A 13,810-nucleotide genomic window follows, 5' to 3' on the forward strand; every position below is an offset into this window, starting at 1 on the left:
ACTGTTTTAGGTCATTTGAGTCATTCATATCTTGCTTTGTATAGCTACCATGCAATCCCTCTTGAATGCCTTAAGCTTTGGCCTCTCTAGCATGTCATCCTTGCTTTGTTTCAGTGGTTTGGAATCACTTGGTATGTCATTTCAGACCTCATGATGTGCTTATATGTTTGCATTTTCCATCCCTTTCATGCTTTGATGAGTTGATGGCTTATGCTCCATGTTTAGGCCCTTGTTGATGCATATTTGTGTGTGTGTTTTCATGCCTTTGTTGCATCATTTTGGCCACTAATTTTGGCATGCTTGAGAGCTGCCCATATTAGTTTAAGTCCATCCTTTATATGTCGTCACATGTTTACCTTGCATGCTTGAATGTCGATGTTGCATCTTGTATGCATGACTAGGTTGCATTGCATTTGGAATACTTGTTACCTCAACATGCTCATGTTGCATTAGTCTTGCTTGCATGTTTGCATCCCATCCCTCTTGATCAAACATGATGGAGGTTGGGGCCCCTTTGTATGTTTTGTGTGCATTTCATTTTACATTGAAATTGCATACTTGGCCTTTTGGGCCATCATGCATCGAAATGCGTAATTGATGGCCCGAGGGTCGAGGGCCACGCTCCCTTGAGTCCATAACATGATTGGGAGAGTGGCCATGCACACATTTTCTTGAAATGCATTGCCATGCTATGTTTTGCCCTCTACTGCTGTCAAAAACAGATTCTGCAGGAAGATTTGGCCGACTGGCCATCTGCAGTGCCGACTGGCCATCCATAAGTGGCCGATGGATTAATTTATGGTCGATGACCATTCCCCATGGCCGGTGACTATTCCTCACGGCTGGTGGTGCTCCACAGCACTCAGAAAAGCAACCCTGGGACTTGTGCAGTCTTCAGAGAAGCAGAACAGTCAAAGCAAAGGCAGCTTGTGCATGGCAGTGACTTCCGAGTGGAATCGAGCACGCATCACATCGGACCCTCTTCTCGAGGCTGTTTATTGCTTAAATTAGATTAATTAATTTGGTTAATTAATTAGGTGGTCTGTAATATTTAATTAGCTTGTTAGTTAGTTAAATTGTATTATTCTTTCGGTCCCTCCGAGTGAGGGCTAATTTGTAATAAGTGTGGGTGCGTGTGTGCATGTCTTCCAATCCCCACTTCTTTCTCCCTTTTACTTACCTGCTTTTGATGGTTAGTATTAGGGAATATTTAAATTAGCATACCTTATGCTATGCATGCGTGCATCCATACATTTGTCCTACATGCACCGGGCTCGGTACATCATACTAACTGCACTTGTATTTCAATTCCAAGTTGAATACCCGTTAGTTGCAGCATTTCACATGCCATCTTTAGGATGGCCGAGCCTATTGTAGTTGCATCTTGCATGTGTTGCATTATCCATCTCAACATGAACTAGGATCATGTACATGATTACTAACTAGCTTCTGTTCTGGCTTGGAGTACTTGGTAAACATTTATGCTTTAGCATACCGCATGCGTGTGAGTGTTGCCATAATAGCATGATTACCATGAGGCTAGCTGCTTCTGTGATATAACTGCTTGAATGCCTGTGGATGGAGGTTGAATTAACTAAATTGGGATAACGCATTAAAATTGTGAATTTTAAGCCCACTAGATAGTGGCAAAATCATCTTTTCTAAAGGCCACTTAAGGGTGGCGAAATCTATATTTTTAGCCTACTTGCGAGTAGCAAACCATTTTCAAAACAAGCATGAAATATTTTGTTCCAATTTAGGCGATTTGGTCTATACTTGTTGGCTGTGCGCATAACATAGTAATTCTAGGCTAATAACCAGAATAAGAACACATAACGTTTTCAAAAACGGATATCACGGTTAGTAGAGGCCGATCTTCGGATCGGGCGAGAGGGGGTGCTCATAGCTGACCTTCCCTAATCGTACCCAAGCTCCCGAGCCGAGGAAACTTTGGTGATGACAGACACGTGGCCTTTGGCACCGAGTTAGGGTTTCCTAAATTCCCCCATAAAAAAATATTTAGGTGGCAACTCTGTATCTGGCAAAGCAGTCCATGTTTGGCACTTCTTTTCTAAAAATCTGCTTTCTCAAAACGATTTGCCGGATTTAGACTCTTTGGTTCAAGATTAAAGACCGTGACACAAATCGAGTACGAACTGTGGGGTGAGGCCCTCAGGCAGGGCGCGTCCACAGTTTCTGGCAACTCCGCTGGGGATTTAGAGAGCTTGACTTGAACTCGTGATATCCTGTTTTGATTTCATTTATGTGTCTCTTTGCATTGCTTGTGCATTGGTGCGCCTAGCACACCGTGTTAGCCATCTGCCATTCCTGAACGGTTTGCCGGAGGCTTGACTTTGTCAAAGCATGCCATAAGGCCGACCGGTTGTGGGCTCTGACAGTATGGGAACACAAACTCCGATTTTACCGGGGCACCCTTTTCGACCATTCGACCTAGTGCATATCGAAATCCATAGTGACTATTCCAAACTAGGACAGGTTGTTTACCCGATGTTAGGTTGTTTGAAAACTGCTGCGTGCATAGTGAAACCCTAGCTCCTGACCAAAATAGGACAGGGAAACCTTACCCCTCCATAAGGGTGTTTTGGCTCTCTTTACTTGCTATGTGCTTTTAGAGTGCTTCTCTACAGGGAACGTACATATCAGTTTGCAAATTTGAGTATCAGGCCTGAGGGAACCAGTATCAGTTTATGAGAATCAGTTATATCTGTGGGTATCCGATTCAGTATTTTGGGGGCAGTGATTTCGGGCAACAATGGTCAGCAGTAGAGTACAGTTGTTCGGCTACATCTGTGTTTGATCAATTTGGGCTGAAACGCTGCTTGTTTTTCCTTTCAGTTCAGAGAGTAGATACAAAATAGCTAGTGTTCTCCCTTGCTGAGGCAAGACAGATATCTGATCCGTTAGTCACCGTTCAGTACAGCGGACTTATCATGACGCAGAATTCAGAGGAGATTGTGGTTATGATGGCCGCATTAGATCAAGGAATCACCCTGCAAAGCGAGACCAATGTCGATGTATCGCATCCACCCAGGTTGCCTGTCGCGCACCCGGTCTGAACCCCCCAGTTGTATCAAGCTCGTGAGCCCACCACATTCGAATTGATGGGACTGATAGGTGACCTCCAGAGGTCCGTGGCGGATCTCGCTTACGAAATGTCGGCTTCGCCACCAGCCGCACCGTATGCCGGGAATTTTGTACCACAAGAGCCCCCATTGTTGGGATGAATTGTGATCGAACTTAGCCAACCCGAGGTGGCCTCCAACTATAACAATGACGTATCAACATCAACCCAAACCCTTGATCAGAATGAGGCCAGAGGCAAGAACAAAATGAAGGCAGATGCCAATCCCATTGAACAACTACTGTGGGCAGTCGAGGCTTTGAAAGCCGAGGGGATGAGTAAACAACAGGTATTCGCAGTCGTAGCTAAGGCTATGGATGATGTTTTCCCCACTCCAACCAAAGGCAGTACAAGCCAGTTAGAAAATCAGGATAGGCCCCGTCATGCCTGAACAGTTCCTTTCACTCCCAACCCTGCACCTGGGAAAGATCAGAAAGCCAAGGCGGTGCCTGCCGACCCTTTCGCTAGTGCGTCTAGCAAGAATACTCAACCTTCAAAGTACCTGCCCCGAGGGCGCAGGGTCTTTCACGCTCTCTATATGCCGTTGTCAAAGGCACTTCAGATCCTTGCCGAAAAGGGGCATCTTAAACCCTTGGAGCCTTGGCCTCTCCCAAAGAATCTCCCTACTACACATGAAGCTGCCTTGTACTGTGCATACCACCAGCAAACCGGTCATGCTACCAATAATTGTTTTCGCCTCCGTCATGAGGTGCAAGACTTGATCGACAACGAAGTTATCCTCCCGCCCACCTCAGCCAAGTCCGTTACTACCTAGTTATTGGATTTTAAGGATACTGATACTGCGAGTATGTAATCAGGAAGTGAACCACCTACGGACGGCGCTCGGCGTTTTTTGGATATGGCATCTGGCACGCATTTTTGGAGCATCTGCGAATGCTAGTTTTGTAAATTCTGGCTTGGGTGTCGAGTTAGTCTTTTGTTTTGTTTTGAGTCTGTCTCATTGTCTTGAGTCAGTCCTTTTGCTTATGGGTCTGTCTTGTTGTAGCGAGTCAGTCCCCTTTGTATAGAATGTCGGGTGATTCCGGAGCTGTTGGCTCGAATACCATTTTGTTTTGTAATTACCCTTTTGCCTTCTTTTGAGTCTGTCTCTGTCGTGGAGCCAGTTGCAACCAGGGAATCTGAATGAAACAGCTGCGGCTATCATGTTTCCATGCTTACTACTATTCTGAATTAGTTGTGCCAGGGGACTTGAATGGAACAGAATTACATTCCACCTGTTCTCTTGTGCCCTGAAAATCATTGCATTGACCTAAGTTTTTCAAAACTTTTTGAACACTGCGGTGAAAACAAAGAGGAAGGAATTCCTCGGGTTTTGCAAACTTTGATCAAATTGAGAGAAAGAGAGGCGTGCTAAGCCCTTAATGATTGAAATCATGCTTGTCAGCGTGAGTACTAAGAAGGACCCTGGCTTGATCCAGACTGGTTCCACACTATCTTCAGCACGAGCGATTTGTCGCTTCTTTAAAAACTTTCAAAAACAAAATGTTTTGCGCGGTCCTGCGAAGACCTGTGTGGAATCACTCTTGAGATTGTGCAGCTTAGGATCGCTCTCAGCCTCAAGACTCGAGCCCTTGTTTTAAAGCCTTGAACCACAATTCGGAGTGTTCAACGATCGACCATCAAGAGAGGCCTGTGTGGCCAGATTGGAAGCAGCCCTCGAACAAGAGGCACCAAAGTCAGATCAAGAAGATCAGATCTCATCAGAAGAAGCCTGTAAAGCTAGAACAGAGGCACCCCTCCAAACTAGGGGCAAAAATGTTCGATTTGCTTGAAGAGCCGAAGATGGGTCCTTTAGTAAGTTAATGCAACAGCCACTCTCCTGGATACGGATGGCTTCAGAACCCTAAAACCATTTGGCATGAACTTGTTACACTTTTACCCTTTGAACGGCTCGCTGGGCCAAAAACCCGGAAGGACGACCCAGGCAAAAGTTAGAGCGAAAGAAAATATATACAAAAAAAAAGAGAAAAAATATACAAAAGAGAAAAAAGAAAAAATATATACAAAAGAGAGAAAAATACAAAAAAGAAAAATAATAATAATATACAAAAGAGAGAAAAAAAAAAAAAAGGGAAGAAAGAAAAAGGAAAGAAAAGCTCGCAAGGTCGAAAACCCGCATCGGGCGCCTTGGCAAAAGTTAGAGCCTAAAAGGTGAAGGTTAAAATACCCGAGTGTACCTTAACCGGAACTACGTAAGGCTTGATTCCCATGTTTGGGATACGTAGGCAACTTCGTCCTGAAGCCCAACCCCCAACGCTCTCATAGCGCCTCAGTCCATGTAGTGGTTTTTCTTGCCCTCCCCGAATCCGATAGTTCGGTTGTGACAACCGGATACGTAGGCAACTTCATCCCGAAGTACAGCCCCCAACACCTTCGAAGTAACTGTGTCCATATATTGGCCCAGACCATCTCTGTCTTCTCTACATCCGAGAGTTCGTTTGTAATCATCACTAACGAAGACTGTTTACCAAATGCTGCGGCGTCATCCAAACAAGGGGCAACTTTCCGTTGACATGAGTTGCCACGAGTCACCTTTTAAACCAGGGGCAACTTTCCGTTGCCATCCGCCCCTTCCAAGCCAGGGGCAATTTTTCATTGCCTCCGATCCGAGGTTGCGCATCTCGAGGGCAAGTTCCGTGCTCGTTTAGCACTGGCCGTTTGCAAAAATAGTTTTTGAAAGTTTTTTTACTGAGGTTGACTATTTTCTTGAAAACTATTTCATTTTCCAAAATCGGACCTCTCTCTTGGACCCAAAAAAAAGGAAAATTTTCAATGCTTACAGCCAGACTTGCGTGATTTTTTAATCAAAAAGTGAACAAGTATGTTAATTCGACTCTCATTTTGGTCAAAACTGCTTTAGGAAGAAAACAAAAAAATGGTCAAAATGATGAACTAGGGGCACAGTTGAGTCAGGTGTTCTGTCTTTCCCCGTCGTCAACATACCCGCCAGAAAGGGCACAGCTAAAGCTATTAGTAAAGGGCTGAAAGCTCTCTCGACAACCTCCAAGCAACGAGGTATCAAGCCAAGTACGAAGCATAAATCGGAGTAGGTCAAGATACTTCATTCCCCATCCGGAACCTCGACTAGACGTCACCAGAAGGAATAGCCGCGAGCTGATACTGTTGGGTGTGAACCCACAACTTCCTATTCATCTATCAACCACCCTGGGGAGGGATGAAAAATGAGAGAATAAAGAATTGAGAGGTGTAAGTCGAGAGAAAAGTGAGGAAAAGGGTTTTGAAGAAAAACAAAAAAAAAGTGCCTGAGGGCCGAATGCTGTGAGAATCACAAATCGGAAAGGGTGGTAAATATACCCGAAGAAACTGGCTCCTCTTGATTTGGTCGGTCTCTTGTCTTTGTAACACGTCTGTGTGTCGTGTCTTTTGTTTTGTTTGCCTCGATTTTTACTTGGAGTCGTTATGAGCGTGTCTCATCGTGTTTAGGTTGTTTACCTTTTGTTTTCGTTATTGAGTCTTGTTCACTATGTTTAGTCGTAGGCTCAATACCCGGTTGCAAACCCTTTTCTCAAATCGTTTATGCTCAGAATGTTGCGTTATTCTCCACATTTATGCGATGCAAAAGAAGAAAAGGGAAAATTTGGGGCATCTGAGTGCACTTCAACTTCAACTGGTTTCACCTTCGTAGTTCGTCTTGTCAGATTGGGCTGTTTGTTCAGGGTTTGCCGTATGCAGAATGAACTGAATGCTGTGTTACGGGCTGTATGTAGTCTGATCCCCAGCAGAGCATGGGCTGTGTGTTCAAAATATAGCAATGGGTTGCTGGGGTGTGTTTTTGCTATCGGCTGGTTAGTCATCTGATTATTGCAATACAAGTGCTCAATTTTTAGATGTAACATGATGCAATGCGACGCAATATATAGCAATGTATAAATGTAACACCTTTTCTTTTAGATAAAAAGTTTGTTTCATTTCACCGTCTGTTTCAAGTACATAGCTTTGAAAACAAAATCTGCCTGCTGCAATACAAGGTACCCTAGCCACCAACAAAAAGTACAAAAAGAAGAAGAAAAACAAAAAAAAAAACAAAAATCTAGATCAATGACAAAGGATCTCAGGCCTGGTAGTCCGTCCTAGTCCTCTTCCTGGACGAAGGTCCAGGAGCATCATCAGCGATGTCATCTAAGCCCGAGTCCGAGCCGTCTCCGGTGTCCTCCGACGACGACTCTGCCTCCGCCTCCGCCTCCGCCTCCGACTCCTCGTCATTGTCATCAGGGACTGGAGCCCGCGAGCTACTCCCGACGTGAGTGCGCCCCGCCTTGGTGCGGGGGAATACTCTGCCCTCTCCATCTCCTCTGGTAGGAACAGAAGGCCTGGCTGGAACACCTCCCACAGTGGGAATCTGGAAAGGAGGCTGAAAAGTATAAGAGGCAAACGCATCAGTATGCCGTGAGCAGTTTATCAGTGCAGAATGCAGTATATGAGTACAATGTATGAATGCCGTGAGCAGCTTATCAAGTGTTGTGTAGTGCGCCAGATTATATGAAGTAGCTTATGTGTATGGTTTGAGACCGTGATCAGAAGAACATACCGGAATACTATAGAGGGCCAGGAGGTCAAAAGTCCGCTACAACATCTCCATCATGGAGGCATTCAGCTCCAAGGACTGCTGATTATACTCGGAAGAAGCCTACAAAAGTATCAGATGCATCAGTATTCTGCGGAATATCAAATAAACTGAAAAGAAATGCCAATACAAGATGCATAAAATGTAGTAATACATACCGGAGGCAAGTCATGGAAACCGACCAACTCGGGGTCAGCCGGAGGAGAAGCAAAGGGGATCTAGTAGGTCGCCCCACCCTACCCTCTGTATGTCAGTGAAGTGGGCAGTGCAGGCCAGCCACCCCCCCGCCCTCTCTGAACTCCACCGCTGCCGCGGACCTGAGCTCTCCTCGATGCTCCTGCCCCAACCCCCGCTCCTGCCCTAGCTGCCGGCGCCACGGGCCTCTCTCCCTCAACTCGATGGTCGCCGCTCAGAGGCCGCATAACATACGTCTGCACGTACTCTCTGTAGTCGCCTATGCCTCTGAAGCGGGTCGCATCCCAGCTGATCGTGTAGTCGGCCATCTGCTTGGCGGTGAATCTCTCGGTATCCCTCATATGCTTAGGAGGGTGAACTGGGACTATCTGCTCTGGTAACCCTAGGGTCTGGCGTAGGAAACGCTCGCCCAGGTACCAAGCCCGACAGACCGGGCCCTCCAGCAAAATCTGGAAATGCGAGGTCTCCTCAGCACCAGCAAACCGATCCCGAATCACGGCTGGCAATGGAGCCCAAGGCTGCCAGCTGATCTAAAAATGAAATACAGATTGTTATCTACTATTATTGACAATAAAGTGTAAAGCGAAGCTTAAATGAACTGCAAGCAAAACATAACTCTGCGGGAGTGATGGTGTCAAAATAGCGGCGGAAGAAGCTAAACATCTCCTGAGGCCTCCACACGCACCTCCTGTCGAAACGGCACGAAAATGGAACGACGAGAGGGGTCTCCGCATCTGGCACGGGGGCGAGTCTCGGAAAGTAGGCGTAGACCCACAACTGCAGAATAAATACCAGTATGCTTATCAGATAAAGCAGAATACGGAATAAAACAGAGATAGTAGAGCCGTGTGTAGTGTATTGAGCAGAGTGTACAGTGTGAGTAGTGTACAGTCAGTGTAAAGCAGAGTATGTGTGTGTCGTGTGTACAGTATACAATCAGTGTAAAGCAGACCATAGTGTGTGCAGTGTACAGAGTACAGTACAGAGTACAGATAATAGAAAGCAGAAATGAAATGTTAAGAAGAAAAAGGAAACGTACCTCCCAAGCGCGCCAATAACCCCCGAGCAACTGTCCGCTGCCACGGGAAGCTGAGCTCATGAAGTCGTAAAGTGTAGCCAGAGCGGCGCCACCCCAGTCATAGCGCAGGATCTGTGTGACATCCACTAAAGCGCTGAGCAAGCAGAGGGGCACGGTATTCGCCCGATCGGCGAAAATAGTCGTCCCCAACAGAAATATCAGAAAGCCACGGGCATACTGCTTCACCGCCTCCTGGGTCATCAGAACCTCCTCGGTCAAAGCTGACTGGACCCTGAACTGGACCTCGAACTAGGAATATCCGACAAAGCCGGGACGTGCGAGAGGTGGCACCTCGCCAAGCAAATATGTCTGAGTGGCCTCCCACTCGTCCATGTCGGTATCAAAGGGGATCGGATCACCCCCTATCCCGATGCCGGTGAGCGTCGAGAAGTCATAGGGAGTCATCGTCATGTCTCCCGTAGTAGAGAAGTGGAAGGAATCGGTGGTGTCCCACCACCTCTCCGCTAGAGCGGCGAGGAGAGGCCTGCTCGTGGTAATTCTGGATAGTCCTCTGCAGAATACGCCGAAGCCAGCCTAATCTATGATGTGGCGAACCGCATCGGGTAGCTTAGCGTACCAGTCTCGGGCGGCGATGCTCCCATACCCCCGGACGGTATGGGAATCTCCCTGTTTTCAAACAAACAATTGCGAAGCGATGCTAAATATACCAGTTTTGAAAGGCATTCAGAATTCAGGCAAATGTAGCATGTGTGCATATTTTCAGACTCAAACAACTATCGGTTGCCGGTGTGCTTACAGTGAACTACAACATGTGATGTGTCAGCGTGTTTGAGTGGTTCAGTACAGATATAGCGTGTGTGCACGTGTTCAGATTCAAATAGGTATCGAATGCCGGTGTGCTCGCAGTGAACTACAACATGTGATGTGCCAGCGTGTTTGAGTGGTTCAGGGCAAATGCAGTGTGTGTGCACGTGTCAGTTTCAAAAAGATATCAGTTGCAAGTGTGTTCACAGTTAACTACAGTATACAGTGCATCAGTGTATCTGAGCTAAGCAGTTAAAGAATATAATCAGCTATGGCAGTTGGCGGTTAAGTGTTCTACGTCGCGGAAAGTAAAACAAAGGAAGGAATGTTACCTCAGAAGCGTCAAAGGACAGATGAGATGTAGGCTCACGCAAGAGAAGCTCTGGAGGCATCGACCTATCAAAGCTCCGAAACTGGCGAAGTCCGTCGGGAGGCAAGACGTGGATCGCCGGCCGGTAGGTCGCCAGGTCGAACGGGCGAACGCTCAAGGGGAGAAGCTCGGCCTCTGGGTCCATCTCGTGATCCGAGGGAGTCCCGCCCCGTGGAATATCGTCTGCCATCTCAGAGAAAATGAGGAAATGGCCGAAAAAGTGAAAACAGGGCTAGAATGCGAAAGGTCAACAAAAAGTCAACCCCGGGAGAGTGAAAAATGGCCGGAAAAGCCGAAATGTGGGAAAAGCACAGAAATCAAGGAAAACTTGGGGGAAACAATCTCCAAGAGGCGGAAATTGAAAAAACAAACTACACTGAAACGAAGTTTCGACCGGATGAAAATGTTCGAAACGCGAAGAACTTCACGAATCAAACAACGAAATGGGCCCTAAAATCGAGGAAAGCGGCGAATGGGAGAGAGGAAAACACTCTACAGAGAGGGGGGAAGGAATTTCGGCCAAAAGAAAGTGAAAAGAACAGGGCTAGAAGCCCTATTTTATAAAACCCATGCCGAAAGGACAAAATCGCCCCGATTCAGCAAGATTTGTCCGGTCGGCTACATTTTTAGCCGGTCGGACAAATATTTGGCCGGTGAGATGTTTTGATGGCCGGTGGATGGCCGGTAACCTCTCCGGTGGCCGGTGAGCCTTCTACAACCTTGTTTGGGTCAGATGTATAGTTTGGGGTATTTATTGCTCAAGATAGTGCAAGAAATGGCATTTTCGAAGCTCAACTGGCCTCCGTTTTGACCTCGGACCGTGTCTTCTCTGCATGGCACTCGAATGTGTGCAAGGTGTATACTTTTTGTATCCTTTTGTCTCTTTTAAGATTCGAAAGTTGCCCCGCATGCATTGCTTTACAACGCTTTGGTATGAACGCGTGTTGAGTTATACGTCATTATGCTTGCATTGTTATGCATTTTCAATGGTCTGGCGAGACCTTAAATACGCTCGGTCTAGGAGACCTTAAATCCTCTGAAGGTGCAAGTCCTTCGGTGTTTGTCGTGGCCGAACGACTTTTGATAAGTTGCATTATACATGTATTTCAAACGACTCGCATCGTCGCATATTCAAGTTCACATGCATTATCATGCATTTCAAGCGATGCGTGTCGTCGCGCATTTGAGTTCATAAGCATTTCGAGCTACATGCGTGGTCGCACATTCAAGATCATATGCATTGACATGCATATTAAAAGACGTGCGTTGTCACGCATTTGCATCAGCATACATCAACATGCATCATTTGCATTACAAAAACAAAAAAACACAATCATGCATTATCATGCATTTTCAAAAGAAAAACAAAATGGAGCAACATGCATTGCCACGCATTTTCCCTTTCATGCACTTTTCATGCATTTCAAAAAAAACAAAAATAAATAGTGCGTATGTCATGCATTTCATTGTAATATATTGCAAATGTCATGCATTTCACAGTGAATATATCCATTCCATTGCATATTGTAGATATTGCATTGTAGCTTGCATGCATTCACTGCATCACTTCCATCTAGGGTTTGCGCCTTTCTTTGTTGAGCTTGGTCTGGTATGTGCCCGTACTTTTCATGTCTATACACTCATAGTTCTGTATGACCGTTCTATGTTAGACATGGTTTGTTCGTGTCCATGCCTTTCCTAGGCAAGATACGGTTTGGCCGTAGGCCTTAATCCACTGTGTCCATTCCATTGCATATTGTAGATATTGCATTGTAGCTTGTATGCATTCACTGCATCACTTCCATCTAGGGTTTGCGCCTTTCCTTGTTGAGCTTGGTCTGGTATGTGCCCGTACTTTTCATGTCTATACACTCATAGTTCTGTATGACCGTTCCATGTTAGAAGTGGTTTGTTCGTGTCCATGCCTTTCCTAGGCAAGATACGGTTTGGCCGTAGGCCTTAATCCACTGTGAATATATCCATTCCATTGCATATTGTAGATATTGCATTGTAGCTTGCATGCATTCACTGCATCACTTCCATCTAGGGTTTGCGCCCTTCCTTGTTGAGCTTGGTCTGGTATGTGTCCATACTTTTCACATCTATACACTCATAGTTCTGTATGACCGTTCTATGTTAGACGTGATTTGTATGTGTCCATGCCTTTCCTAGGCAAGATTTGGTCTGGCTGCATGCCATACCCATTGTATATATTACATTGTAGTGTAATTTTTGCATCCATTATTAGGATCATTGGTCTTTCGTTAGCGGGTTATTTCCCCACTTATGTCATTCCACCCAATTACTTGTTCTCGTGGTCCGTCTATACACTCATAGTTCTGTATGACCTTTTCTATGTTAGACGGACCTGTCGCCTCCATCAATCTATTTGACATTTGTGTGGTTTTGAACCGCTCACGATTTGATCATATTTCAATCGCATTGCATTATCATTTGCATTGTTTCATTACATAACATTTGCATTGTTTATACATAGTTTTGTATATATTACATATCATTTTGCATTCATCTTGCATTGTCATGCATATTGCTAATAATATTGTACCTGTTAAGTTGCTTTCTTTTGCAAGCACGATATTGTATGTACGGTTCATTTGAAACTGGTGCAACCAGACGAACCAGATAGGTATTGTATCCTCTGAGTGAGATGTATCGAGAACTGCATAATTCTCTTACATCCTTCCTGCATTGTAATATAGTTGGATTCGTGTTTGCCAGCTCAAAACTGTTGCATGTTATGTTTCGTTACAGCTTTCTTTGCATGATCATAAGTTATGTTCGGCTCCTTGCATTGTCAGTTGCATTTTGCCCCTGCCTTCGGGCGCATATCTTTATTGTCTTGCATGCTTGTCTAAGTCTTCGGCCTTGTCAAAAATGGGTCGTCCTTGGGCTTTGACATTCACTACCGTCATTCTTATGACTTTCGAGCTCTGTCAAAGAGGGGCAACTGTAGACACCCCATTTTTGACCGTCCTCAAGACTTGGACGTCACCGTTTGAACACTCGGTGATCATCCTTGTTTGTGTTCGTCTTGAGTTCCCGGAGGCCTCAGCTACGCGTCTTGCCTCAGGATCTCTCGGCTCGACTGTTTTGTGTCGGGTTTTGCACCAAACACTTGTGTTTTTGCTTTGGAGGGCAGGGAATGGCTTTTGGGCCATCCCCGCACTCCACCGGCCATGACTTGATGCCACCGGCTGTGTTTTGTTGCCATCGGCCAAATATTTGGCCGACCGGCACTCTAGATGGTCGACCGGCCATCTATTTTGGTCGAATTGCATTTTTGGCTGGCCGATCACTGTTTATCTGTTTTTGCAGATATTTTTGTGCCAGCTGTGATAGCTGGCACCCACCTTTGCTCCCCTCCATACACGTGTATGGAGGGATTTCAACCTTGTTAGCTTGCCTTGGAAGCTTTACAAGGTTGAATCTTCTATAAGAGGAGGCCTCTTCTCCATTTTTAAGGTTAGACAATATTTTCAGAGGGTTCTAGTTTTAGGGTTTGAGTTGTGTAACTATCCTATATCTATATCTCCCTCTCTTTTGTGTTTTATGTGTGTTTTGTCTTACTTTTGTGCATAAACACCCACCATCACACCATCTTTTAACTACTGAGGTACTAAGAGGCTGTTCTTG

This window comes from Camellia sinensis, chromosome 8, assembly GCF_055761805.1.
Source record: "Camellia sinensis isolate YWXY chromosome 8, ASM5576180v1, whole genome shotgun sequence".
Taxonomy (NCBI): domain Eukaryota; kingdom Viridiplantae; phylum Streptophyta; class Magnoliopsida; order Ericales; family Theaceae; genus Camellia; species Camellia sinensis.